This window comes from Ovis aries, chromosome 5 (genome assembly GCF_016772045.2).
Source record: "Ovis aries strain OAR_USU_Benz2616 breed Rambouillet chromosome 5, ARS-UI_Ramb_v3.0, whole genome shotgun sequence".
NCBI classification, from domain to species: domain Eukaryota; kingdom Metazoa; phylum Chordata; class Mammalia; order Artiodactyla; family Bovidae; genus Ovis; species Ovis aries.
Window position 1 is genome coordinate 99486904 of NC_056058.1, and position 14073 is coordinate 99500976.

Sequence of the window (14073 nt, forward strand, 5' to 3'; positions counted from 1 at the left end):
TAGCCACTGGACCACCAGGAAAGTCCCCAGTTCCTTCTCTGTTGAGCAAGTGACTAGCGTTCTCTCCCTATGTCATAACTATGTCATCTCCTACGGTAACAATTTTTGGATTTAGAGACTTTCCTTCTTCTTGACTCATACATCTTTGAGTGGTAACAGCTTCAGTTCAGTTCAGTCACTCAGTCGTGTCCTCCTCTTTGCGACCCAATGAATCATAGCACACCAGACCTCCCTGCCCATCACCAACTCCCGGAGTTCACCCAAACTCATGTGCATTGAGTCAGTGATGCAATCCAGCCATCTCATCCTGTGTTGTCCCCTTCTCCTCCTGCCCCCAATCCCTCCCAGCATCAGGGTCTTTCCCAATGAGTCAAGTCTTCGCATGAGGTGGCCAGAGTATTGGAGTTTCAGCTTCAGCATCAGTCCTTCCAATGAACACCCAGGACTGGTCTCATTTAGGATGAACTAGTTGGATCTCCTTGCAGTCCAAGGGACTCTCAAGAGTCTTCTCCAGCACCACAGTACAAAGGCATCAATTCTTCAGTGCTCAGCTTTCTTCACAGTCCAACTCTCACATCCAAACATGACCACTGAAAAAACCATAGCCTTGACTAGACAGACCTTTGTTGGCAAAGTAATATCTCTGCTTTTTAATATGCTGTCTAGTTTGGTCATAACTTTCCTTCCAAGGAGTAAGCATCTTTTGAATTTCATGGCTGCAATCACCATCTGCAGTGATTTTGGAGCCCCCCAAAATAAAGTCTGACACTGTTTCCACTGTTTCCCCATCTATTTCCCATGAAATAATGGGTAACAGCTTCAGTTCAGTTCAGTCACTCAATCGTGTCTGACTCTTTGCGACCCCATGAACTGCAGCACACCAGGCCTCCCAGTCCATCACCAACTCCCGGAGTTCACTCAAACTCATCCATCGAGTCGGTGATGCCATCTCATTCTCTGTCATTCTCTTCTCCTCCTGCCCCCAATCCCTCCCAGCATCAGAGTCTTTTCCAATAAGTCAACTCTTTGCATCAGGTGGCCAGAGTATTGGAGTTTCAGCTTCAGCATCAGTTCTTCCAATGAACACCCAGGACTGGTCTCATTTAGGATGGACTAGCTGGATCTCCTTGCAGTCCCAGGGACTCACAAGAGTCTTCTCCAGCAGCACAGTTCAAAGGCATCAGTTCTTTATCTATTTGCCATGAAGTGATAGGACCAGATGCCATGATCTTCGTTTTCTGAATGTTTAACTTTAAGCCAACTTTTTCACTCTCCTCTTTCACGTTCATCAAGCTTAGTGCTTTATAAATCCTAGGGTATTTCAACCTACCTTACATACTTCTCTTCACCCAGCCAGCGGCTGTGTCCTTGGTTCTTTGGCTCTTCAGTGGCCCTCTTAATTTGTATCCTCTGTTTCCTAAGGGGATCTTGGCTGATATATCTTAAGTAGTAAACACAGAAAAGGAATACTTCCATTGTAGAAATGATGCCATGCCACCTGCCCTATACAGTGCCATTCACAAGAAAATGGCAAGATCTGTAAAATATTTTAAGTGTGTGCATTACAAGTGTTAAAATCTGAACATGAGTTAAAAGGTGTAAGGTAAGTGTCCCCTTGTTACCTTGTCTGTATCCCCCACTTTCTGCTTAATCTTGTTAGTAGTGAGGAACCTGTCAGTATTAGGCCCAGCCAAGGGACCCATCTGGGACCAGATCATCCTTTCTTTGAACTATTGTCACTCATCAGCCCTTAACCCAAAGCTCAGTTCAGTTCAGTCGCTCAGTCGTGTCCCACTCTTTGCAACCCCATGGACTGCTGCATGCCAGGCTTCCCTGTCCACACCAACTCCTGGAGTTTACTCAGCACTTCACTATTTCCTAGTGGTGAGCTTTGTTTCCTTCATTAGATTCTAAGAAAAGAGCTTTTCCTTTCAAATGTTATCTCCCAGGAGCAAAATATATAGAATCAGTTTGCTGGCTGTTACATTAATTGGTTGGTAGGTTGGACAAACTGTATCTTCTAGTTTTACGCATTTAAATAGAAAATTTCTAATATATACAGAATTGTTGAGCTTGTATAATGCGTCCCCATGTACCCATCAGTGGTTATCAGCACATGGTCATTCTTGTTTTATCCATAGTCCTCTACTTGATTCCTCCCCAATGCGCGTGCACACACACACACACACACACACACACACACACACTGAATTATTTTCAGGTATCTCCTAGACATCATTTCATTTCATAGTACTTTGTTATGTATTTTCAAAAGGTGAATACTTCATTTTTAAATGTAATCACAATCACCATTATTGCCATTATATCACCAAGTATCTAGTCAGCATCAAGTTTCTTTGATAGTGTATATTTTTAAATGTAGGTTTGTTTGCATCAGAATTCAAATGTGGTCCACATGGTAAATCTTAATCCTGTCTCTTTTAGGAATCTTGAGATTCCATTTGTCTCTTTTTTTTTTCCTTTAGGGTACTTGTCCTAAAGGGTTTCCTACATTCTAGGATTTGCTGACTGCATCACTCAAGTATCATTTAACATGTCCCTCTGACTTTTGTTTGCTTATACTGATACAGCCAAAGGCTTGAGCAGATTTATGTTAGGGTTTTGGCAAGAATATTTCATAGGTGATGTTATATAGTACCAACAGAAAGCATATAATGTCTGATTGTCTCTCTTCTTACGATGTTATTCTTATTAAGTTAGGAATTGTGAGATTGATTAATTCACTGTAGAGTTACCTATCAACTTTTCATCTATGGTTTTAGCAACCGTGGATATTTATCATTGCCTGGGTTCATTAGAAGTCATATATCATGAGTATTCTAATTCTGTCATTCCTCTGGAATTTGTCATTGGAAATATTTCTATAAAAAGAAAGTTTACCCTGTAAACTATTCGATCACTCTTGAATTCAGTTTATATTGTTTATAGTTTATATTCTATAAACTGCTGGATACAGAAGATTAAGTTTTCCTTTTGCATCAACTAAGGGCCACTGACTAGATAAACCTAATTATACATTGATGATAATTTAGGGTTACTTAGTTTTATCGTACTTATCATGCTGTATGTTTATATGAGTATGTGTATCTGAGAAAATATAAGAAAACAAAGCTGAATTTCATTGTAAAACATTGAATTTACTTTTTCATTTGTGTTAAGAAGTTTCCAAACTGGCTTAAAGAAGGATGCACTGAAGTGCTGTATTTATGTCTATAATGTAAAATGAACTGATGGTAAGTAAAAACATATTTGGAAAATGGACATTTGCAGTTTCTACAGCTGTTTGCTTCATTATAATAATAAGCCCATTAGCTTTATGACAGGTGTTCACCCCAGGGAGTTTCAGTGCAAAGAGAAGTCAACCTTTGTAGCATCATTCCTTGTCTTGAATTATTAATATTGTCTCTCAATGGAAGTTGGAAAATTACAGTGGTTAAATTGGGTTCAAAAAAGCAGGAATAAAATTCTTGAAGGGAAAAAATGAGTCAATGCTCTGGAGCTATTTTTGTAGAAATAGGTCCTTTATGAAAGGTTATTAGTGATGTAGCATGGCAAAATTCAACAAACTAATTCGGCCAACATTCGCTGCAGACCTAGTGCTAATGCCAGGTTGTCTTTGGGAATACAAATAAGAATAAGTCAGGGTTTCAGCTCTGAAACACAGTCCAATAGCAGGAGACAGACTAGCAAACAGGGAGCCTTATTGTAATGGCCTGATGTTGAAATAGAGGTTTATGAAGTCAAAGGGAAAAGCAGAGAACATTCCAAAGAATATTTTTATATTTGATTATATAGTTCCTCTTAGCAGTTCAAGGCAAGGATGCAAATCTGTTGTAATGTTTTCTTTATGAGTTGTAAGTCTAAGGAAAATGAATAAGTCACGGAATTGCTGCTTGGTGGGGAGAAGCAGAATGGCTTGATCGTTATATTTAAATATATGACTTCATCCATAAACATAAGTACCCTCCGCTGGTTATACCTGTTATTCTGAAGAAAGGAGTTCAGTTTTCAGAAGGCACAGTTGCCTTTATTTAATTTAGATTTGAACTGGCTTTCCATGTCTCATTTCCCTCGAGATCGTCAGGCTTGCCAAACTGGGAGTTTGTATTTTATCCATTCGTGATCCCTAAATCTAAATGCCTTGTCGCATCTAGTTAAGAGATGTAGCAGAAAATGTCCAATTGAAAATGCAGTTTTGACCTAGTTATTTTATTAGACAGTAAGACAGGGTTCCAAATATTCTGAACCATTGCAGATCAATATGTTGAAATGGACCAAGTTGCCCACAGATGATCTACTTCTAGTTAAATTTAGAATTTTGAAGGCTTTGTTTTTGCTTTCAGAAATGTGTTTGTCAGGACATATTGGTTGCCTAGCCCACATACATCTCCTCCCTTTCTTGCTAACAGAACCCCAGTTTTGTTCCAGCATTGGCCTCCCTTAGCCCAGAAAATGAATTTTGATTAGGCTTCCTTGCAACCGATTGGTTTAGAGACGGGCCTGTGACACAGTTCTGGCCATTTAGATGTGAAGGGGCTTCTGCTGGAGGTGAAGTGCTTTGGGGAAAGTTTTGCTTTTGAAAAGGACTTTAAGGAAGAGATTCTCCCTCTGCTGGCCTTGGGGAACTGCTCTGTGAGACTGTGATACTGGAAGCTGCTACAACCCATCTTGTGACCATGAGGAAAGAATTTTACAGATAGAAAGCAATATATTGAATATGGCAAGGCTGGAAGATGGAAAGAACCTAGCTCCTGGATGATATTGTTGAGCTGCTGCATGAGATAACCATTCTTATATCTGTCCTACTTGTGGACTTATTACGTGAAAGCCTACATCTCTGTTAGCTTAAGCCATTGGTCTTCTGTCATTTGCAGATTTATTCTTGGTGATGATTAGCATTTGATTAGACCTCCTACATATGACTCAGGTGGCATATATTTGATTTACTGTGGCCTTTGTGATATGTCCTGATGACTGTATGCTCAGTTCACTCTAAGGGAAAAAGGGTTTTCTCGTGTGTGTTGCTGTATTGCTTTCCTAAAAATCTTTGTACCAATTTTAAGTGCCACAATAAAATGAAAAAAACTAATCATCTTCAGGCCAAAAATTCTGCTGATAGGTAGCATGAGTACATAAAAATACTTGAGCTTTATAAGATGATTTGCATATTTTACATCTTTTCTTCTTCAAGAAACCTATCAGTCAATCTTAACACTTTGCTGATACCAGTTATCAGTGCATAACAAAAAGTAAAAATACAATTAATACATTAATTTATAAATTATTACTTACTATGTGTGAAGCAGTCTCAGTTTGCACTCTAGTCTTCAAGTATGCAAAGAAAATAGAATTTTAATTTTTAAAGTTGATCTTACCTTCTTCAGCCCCTGCCTGACCCCCTGGGTAGCAAGGGAAGAAAGCCTTAATAGTATCAATTGAAGGTATCCCACTCTCTTTGGGGTCAAGACAATCTGCTCAACTTTTGATTAGGCTGTTTCCCCTCCTCCCTTTTTCATTTGTGAGGGTAATATCTTGAGTGTACAGGAAAGGGGTGATCTTGTATGAATGGCGTTGGACGGTGAGAGAACCCAGATGAACAGGGCCTATGGACTCTGTTCCTTTTATTGGTGTGAGCTCTGCCACCTCATCTGTGACTGTGAAATCAATTTCTCCTTAACCAGACACTTTCTTTTATCTCCTCCTCCTGCCTGGAAGAGTAGTCTGCTATGTCATGTTTTCTCTTGTCTTAGCTAGCGCTAGCCCTGCCCTGTTTCTTGGGGCCATGATAACAGAATGGCTGCTAGGCAAGCAGATGTGGTTTATTTCGAAGAGGAGTGTGAATCAGTTAGTCGGTTCATTCACTCAGTCGTGTCTAATGCTTTATGACCCCGTGGACCACAGCATGCCAGGCCTCCCTGTCCATCACCAACTCCTGGAGTTTACTCAAACTCATGTGCATTGAGTCAGTGATGCCATCCAACCATCTCATCCTCTGTCCTCCCCTTCTCCTCCTACCTTCAATCTTTCCCAGCATCAGGGTTTTTACAGATGAGTCAGTTCTTCACATCAGGTGGCCAAAGTATTGGAGTTTCAGCTTCAGCCTCAGTCCCTCCAATGAATATTTCCTTTGACTGATTTCCTTTAGGATGGACTGGTTGGATCTCCTTGCAGTCCAAGGGACTCTCAAAAGTCTTCTCCAACACCACAGTTCAAAAGCATCAATTCTTCGGCACTCAGCTTTCGTTATAGTCCAACTCTCATATCCATACATGACTACTGGAAAAGGTAGGCAAATATTAATGAGATAACTATGGCAAGATGTATGAGAGCAGACCCCAAAAGAACAGAAATTGTGAATACCACTTTGGTATCTGATGGAAACTGTGGATACCACTTTGGTGATTCATTTTAAACTTTAGGAGAGTAGAATACAACTCATTTAATAAATGAGCTGACAGAGCCGTCCAAGTCTAGGGCTTCTCTTTCACCTTGCTCTCTTGTGCCCAGATCAGATGTAAACCACTTAGTAAGAAATCCGGTGTTTGGGGGATAGTGATTGGGAAGCCCTTTTTTGTTCTGCAGCATCTCCAAACAGATTGGATAGAGTCAGTTCCCAACCATCTGTGCCAAAGGGGAGAAACATGCAGGGGAGCAGTTAGGTTGGCAAAAGGTTCAGAAAATGGACTGCTTTCGTATTACAGGAAATGTAGTGAAAAGCATGAACCACTGGCTTTAAGCTGGGGGGAGACGAGTGTTCAGGTCCGCAGCAACGCCTGTTCAGAGCAGGAGTTTCCTCTCACGTAACCCCCTGGCAACCAGGAAGCCAACCAGGATGCAGCCATTGTCACCACCTGTTGTGCTTGGGAGATTAATTATAGCCCATTATTAGTGTGCTCCCTTTGCTTCCTCTTAAATGAAAGCGTGTGAGCGCTCCAAGACAGATGTTCCCTCACTAAAATATTTTTTTTTCCTTCCTCGTTTGCTTGCACAGATTTGTAATTCCCACAGAAAAGCTCTTGCCAGGAAAGAAGCTTCCATTGGAACTACTTGGCATTGAGAATCTTGTCATCGTCAGCCCAGTGTGATTATAGTTTAAAAATGCAAATGGGATTCTGGGATAAATCAACTGAAGGATAAAATTCATAAGAAAAAGTGATGTTGTATAAAACCCTAATTAGGTGGCATCTGTAACATAGGTTTCAGTTCAGCTTTTCTTAAACTGTATGTTTATTGCCAGCCAGCCAAAGAGGAAGGTACATACAGAATTCAACCAATATTTATTTATAAAGCTTCCAATATATGCCAGGTGTTATTCTAAATACTTAGGATGCTAGCAGACATTATTACAACAAGATTGTGTTGTAGATTGTTGTGAAATTGAAAGTCGCTCAGTCGTGTCTGACTCTTTGCAACCCCATGGATTATACAGTCCATGGAATTCTCCAGGTCAGATTACTGGAGTGGATAGCCTTTCCCTTCTCCAGAGGATCTTCCCGACCCAGGGATCGAACCCAGGTCTCGTGCACTGCAGGCGGATTCTTCACCAGCAGAGCCACCAAGGGAAGCCCTTTACAATAAGATTGTGTTGTAGATTGAGACAAACATCCAAAAAGTTGGTGAGGATGGAGCATAGCTTAGATGGTAAGGAACAAAGTAGAGAATTTTGGAAAGCACTCTCTATTTAGTCATTTGGGAGTGTTTTAACATAAACTCTGATTATTCTGCCAGAGCCTACTAAGTCGAGAACATATATCTCATTTATATGGTAAGAGAAAGACATTAGGAAAAGGAAAATTAGAATAGCCTGCATTCAAAAGTGAGAGTTTAAGGAATTTTATCTGTAATTAAGTGTCTTTAAATTCTGATGTCAGAGAGGTAGATTTTTTTAAGCCTGAATTTTTGACACCAGAAAAATTATACTTGCTTTGCCCACTTTTCTTTTGCCTGAGCTTTCTTTTATTCTAGGAAAACGTTGACAGTACAAACACCACTGAGTCAGTATAAACTTACTTTGCATATATTAAAATTGCTTTGGGAAATAGCAGTTTGATTCTATTATCTGTCTGGATCAATTAAAAAGAGGCCAGTTAGACAAGAAAGCTTTCTCTTTCTCTTGTAACCAAAATTCTTGTCTAACAGGCCTGATCACTTTCTGTACTTTTCTCTTGTTGGCCTGACAGCTCTGGTGTCAGCTCCTGAGGTTTTCTCTACTACTTTGCAGAATTCAAGCTATTTGAATGCTAATAGGTACTATGTAAAAATATAGGGCTTAATGGGTCCTATGTAGCTTGTCTCCATCAGATTTAAACTGTGCATGGTCTGAGTTAGGAGGGATACTGCCTGCTCTGTGGGTAATCACTGTAAGGCAGAGAGTCACCGTTGCCACCATGAGATGGTTGCCCTGCTTTGGTTATTGTCACAAAGGATACCTGAGGAAAGTTACCAGACACCTAGTTCACAGTATAACATTTCTAAGGCCCACTACCAGAGAACAACCAACTTGCAGATAGCCACAGATACAAGCAAAAGGGCCATATTCAGGTGAAGCTCGGTCGTGTTGTCTGTTTCTACATCTGTTGTATCATCACAGTGCATAGTCTCCTTTAGAAAGTAGTCTGCGGGGATTCTTTAAGCCTGAACAATAAAAGGCGCGTGAGGATATTATCCAAACAGGATCAAGTGATTGTGCTCAACACTCGAATCTGAATGGTACCTCTGGTTTCCCAAAACAAAAATTACTGGTTTTATGTGAATAGTTTTCATGTGCAATAATATACAGGTGGTTTTGTCTGTCCCATGTTAATTTACATAAGGAGCTAATTTTATTAACTACTTGTTCTGTAGACTACACCGAGTCTCTGTCTCACAAATGACTAAATCAAAATAAAGAACATTTTGTTCTTAAATGTTGTAAGCGAAGTGTTACTGATCTCTGTTGTCTATGTGAGACCTCTTGGCTTAAGATGGGTAATAATAGAATAGAATGGGAGTTCTTTAGTAATAAGTGTTTTCCTTCTTTTTCATTTCTACCACACTACCCTCTTTTGTCAGGAAAATGTGCTTTTCTTGGATAGTTCCCAACAGCAGCAGTAAAGAGGCATCAGCAATATCATATCCCTCCCGATTCAGATTTGGCTGATGTGCCATAAAAGATAGCAAGGGGAGACATGGCTATGTACATTCACGTTATCTCTCTCTTTTTGTGCATCTGAGCCTTATGTGAGCAGTCTGAATCTGCAGTATTTTACAGATAGTCCCCTGGCACGGAGCGCAGATACAGCGTTCTTCCTACAGACTGAAAAAGAGGACTCGTGATGATGATGTATGGAAAATTGTGAACGGTTGCACTGGTAGTTTAGGTTGAGTTATAGAAGCATCCTTTCTAGGACAGTGTGTTCAAATGAAAAAAACTATTATAATGGCAGTTAGGTGCAGTATTTGTGTCTCCAGAATGTTCGAAAGTGTTGGAGAGAAACATTGATCTGAATTACGAGTCGGTTTTCAAATTGCTTTACCTTACGAAAACAAAATGATGACAAAATTAAATAGTTGTGGCTGTACTTTGACGCAGTTTGTCAATAAGCTCTCATGAAATGTTTGCAGGTACTCTTGAAAATTTAGAGGACTTGGGCTAAAACTTCTTAAATTTTATTTCTTTGATTTCTTTACTTATCCCATTAATCAAATGAACAACGACACTGTGTCTGAGAACTGACATTGCCTTTTCAAACATTAGAGAGATTTGAAAAACAACCTTTTTGATAGCTATCTTTCTGTAGTGGAAAGAGAAGTGCTTTAGTAAACTGGGGTCAAATTCTATTTTGTAAGTTTCTTAAGAATTATTGCTTTTTAATTGCAAGTGACCTTCTTGAACTTCAGTTTTCTCATCTTTATTTATTTACTTGCTGGCCATACTGCATGTCTCGTGGGATCTTCGTTTCCCTTCTGTAGATCGAACCCAGGCCCTTGGCAGTGAAAGTACAGAGTCCTAACTACTGGACCACCACAGAATTCCCTCCATCTTTACAGTAATGTCTGTAATGCCTACCTGGTGATGTTATCATGATAAATCATTATGATGGAAGGTTCTATTAACAGAGTGAAGTTAGAAGGCTCAATAAATGTTCTACCTTTTACAAGGTATCATATGCTAAGTACTGATCATATGTTTAAATCAGTTGAATATTTTGTAATGTTGAATGATAGAGATTGTGGGGTCTATTTACCTGATCAGAATACTGTTAGATATCATTTTTGGTGTTCATCCTGAAAAATATCACAATTGGTTACTTGTATCACTGATATAATAATTTTATCAGTTTGAGAGATGTATCAATACAGTTTTTTTTTAAATATTGTTCCCTCACGAGGGTTTGCTTTAAAAAAAAAAAGTTTCTCATCAGAGAGTTGGTTGTAGATAACTATGTGATTACATGTCAGTGTGGTCTTAAACTGACCACTCACTGCTTACAGCCTAGAGTTGAAAGTACTATCCATTCTTGGTGACCTGCTATAGAAATTATCCTATATTGTTGAAACAGTATTTTGTAATCACCTAAATAATCTTTCTCATCCCCTTATGATAAGCTTATAGTAGTTTGGCAAAGGCCATTGTCTAATCCATTCTTAAAGAAATTACGTATCTTATAAAAAAGTTCCTCATTTATTTAAGAAGAGTCTTAAATTTTATTTAAAATATAGGACTTGCTACTGCTGCTGCTAAGTCGCTTCAGTTGTGTCTGACTCTGTGCGACCCCATAGACAGCAGCCTATCAGGCTCCTCCATCCATGGGATTTTCCAGGCAAGAGTACTGGAGTGGGGTGCCATTGCCTTCTCCGAAAATATAGGACTTAGTCTCATAGAAAAATGGAGATACGAAGGTTGAAAGACTCCCCAGAATCACAGTTTAACAGGGTTAAAACTTCATGGCAAGCAAGTGACAAGAAAGATGCGTAGTTATTTCTAATCATCTGGAAGACATACATTTGAAGATTTTTAGTCCTAATTCTGACCCTGATTACTTGGCTTTAAGTGGATCGATAACCTTTCTGTGAAAGTCTTCATTTCTATGAAAAAGGTGCAGTGCCTATTAGACCTCCTCACAGCATAATTGTGAGAAGAAAATAAAGTAACACAAAAGCCTGCTTACTTTTATACTCAGCCGCCCTAAGGGAGACAGACCTTGAAGATCTGGCTTCTCCCATTGAACCATGTAAGTGACCCTTAGGAACATTTCTTCAAAGAACTTGAGCTTTCAACTTAATTCTAGGAACCAAACTGTGGCATCAGAATACTTCACAACAAAATCACTGATACTTTTTATAGTTGCAGAGAGAAGAATAATTATTTTTCTGTTATTCTTTGTTCTATTGAGCTGTGATCTTCAGAGCTTTCAGCTGAAGGCTAATTATTGATCTGTTACACATTGTACTTTTTAATGTGCTCATTCTAAAAAAAAGAAGAGTCTTACCTTTTTTCTAACAGAATTATTCTTTATCTTGAAAATGGGGCATATGATGGAGCATGGTAGACCATTGATGCAGTGTCTAATATAGACTCTCCAAAAATAATTTTGTAGGGTACTGTTTATTCTGTGGAGGACCTTTGTCATCTTTTCTCTCTTTTAAAAAAAGAAACCTCACTTTAACACAATAGAAAAGAAACATTTGAAATCTGAACACATTCTTATTATTAGGGAAGCTCTAAGCAAGAAATAAAAATCTATATAAGAAAGACATTCTCGAGCTATTCAGTCATTTAAAATTATGGAACTGATGATAAGGATGATAAGAGCAAGAATTACATGTGGTTCTTATCCATTTTGAGTATAAATAGTAGTTCTGTTTATTCTGTATCAGTCCATCCTAAAGGAAATCAGTCCTGAATATTCATTGGAAGGACTGATGCTGAAGCTGAAACTCCAATACTTTGACCGCCTGATACGAAGAACTGACTCATTTGGAAAGACCCTGATGATGGGAAAGATTGAAGGCGGGAGGAGAAGGGGAGGACAGAGGATGAGATGGTTGGATGGCATCACTGACTCCGTGGACATGAGTTTGGGTGGACTCCGGGTGTTGGTGATGGACAGCGAGGCCTGGCATGCTGCAGTCCATGGGGTTGCAAAGAGTGGGACACGACTGAGCGACTGTACTGAACTGAACTGACTGAACCATTATTAGTTACATCTAATTAGTTAGTTTATTAGTTTTTTGTTTTTAATCGAAAGAACCAACTTGCTGAATTTGACATACCTGTCTACTCCTGTAACTTGTCTATTCCAAAAACAGCTTGAGGGTGGCTTATGATAAAATCAAAGGTAAAATAAAACCCCCAAATTAGAAGTTCAAATTTAAAAGAACTTCTCTTTGGTTTGCTTTTCATTGCAAGCTTTGGTTCCTTTCTTGTTATAAGTGTTTACTTAGCGACTTTAAATTTACTTTTGATTGGCATTCGCTTCTAAGTCATTGATTATTTATATCGCTTTGAGTGACCTGTAGTGCCTAAGGCACTCTGCTTGTGTTCAGATCCCTGCTTCTTCACTCGTTAATGCACATGGTCACTGGTTAAAGTGGGAAGGATAGTTTTGTTTTGTTTTTCAGTAAAAACTATTGCAAATAAGGAAGGAGGTCCAGCGTGAGTTGAGTTCAACTTCGCTGCAATGAAAAGGAAAGGCCCTGAGGGGGCTAAGGTGGTTAGTCCAGGTGACTAGCCCATCTGGATTTGTTGATTGGCACGTCTCCAGAGGAAAAGCCAAGTGGTCCGATCGTTGTGACAGGAGGCAGTGATGTAAATTAGGGCAAGGCAGCCAGCGGCCGAAAACTGGGGCGGAATTATCTCCTTGATGTGAAAAGACAGCTCTGGGTGGAAGATTTACAATGCACAGAGGCAGAGGAAGGATTTACAGTCGCCAGCCTTCTAAAGTAACTGCACTGAAAGGGATCCAGGGGTCGATCTGCATACTGCTAGGTTTTGGCTAGAGTGATTGGTAGTTACCTAGACCTTGGTCTACTACTCCTACTATCTTTAAAGGAGTATCTCTGTATCGCATTAGGGCTTCCCAGGTGGCACTCGGGGCGAAGAATCCACCTGCCAATGCAGCGGACCTGGGTTTGATCCCTGGGTCGGGAAGATCCCGTGGAGGAGGAAATTGCAACCCACTTCAGTATTCTTGCCTGGAGAAATCCCATGGGCAGAGGAGCTCTGGCGGGCTACAGTCCATGGGGGTTGCACAGAGCCAGAAACAGCTGAGCACACACCTATCGTATTGGATTGTTTTTGTTATTAAATGGTATAATACACATAAACCATTGAGAACCATGCCTGGCACATAAGAAGAATTCAGTAACTGTTGGCTGGAAGTAGTAGCAGCAGCAGCTATGTGTGTGTGTTAGTCGCTCGGTCGTGTCCTACTCTTTGCAATCCTGTGGACTGTAATCCACCAGGCCCCTCTGTCCATGGGATTCTCCAGGCAAGAATACTGGAGTGGGTTGCCATTCTCTTCTCCAGGGGATCTTCCCAACCCAGGGATCAAACCCAGGTCTCCTGCATTGTGGGCAGATTCATTACTGTCTGAGCCACCAGGAAAGCCCACAATAGCAACGATAGTAGCCACTAATATCTTTCAGTCCTGAAATAGTCATAGCTCAGGATGATCAAATAGAAGGGAATCTTGAATTTATTACTATTTCTGTTAGAACAGAATAGGTCTGTTTATAACATTAGTAATTCAAAGATAGGAAAATATTCATGAGTAATCTTGTATGTGATTGTAAGATCTTTAAGCATTATTAATATTTTGCTAGTATATTTCTTAAGTTCTGGATACAGAAGCTACATCTCCAGCATTTATGTGGCTTAACCTTCTTGCTGTGAAGCCTTCAACATCTCCCAGCCTGTTTCCTTCTAACCAAAATAAAAGTGAACCTACGTAATAATAAAGCCTGTTAAGAAATGAAGCAGTTTGTTCAACTAGAAGAAATAGTGTATACAAAAGTAATGATAAAGACTGAATCGTATTTCTGTAATTTTTATAATTTTAAGATATTTCT

At 39.7% G+C, this 14073-nt stretch overlaps 1 protein-coding gene across 22 annotated transcripts in view; it reads left to right on the forward strand.

Moving 5' to 3' along the window:
* The window catches only part of PAM (peptidylglycine alpha-amidating monooxygenase), a 321661-nt gene that overhangs the window by 172121 nt on the left and 135467 nt on the right, over positions 1-14073 (forward strand). The window lies entirely within an intron of this gene.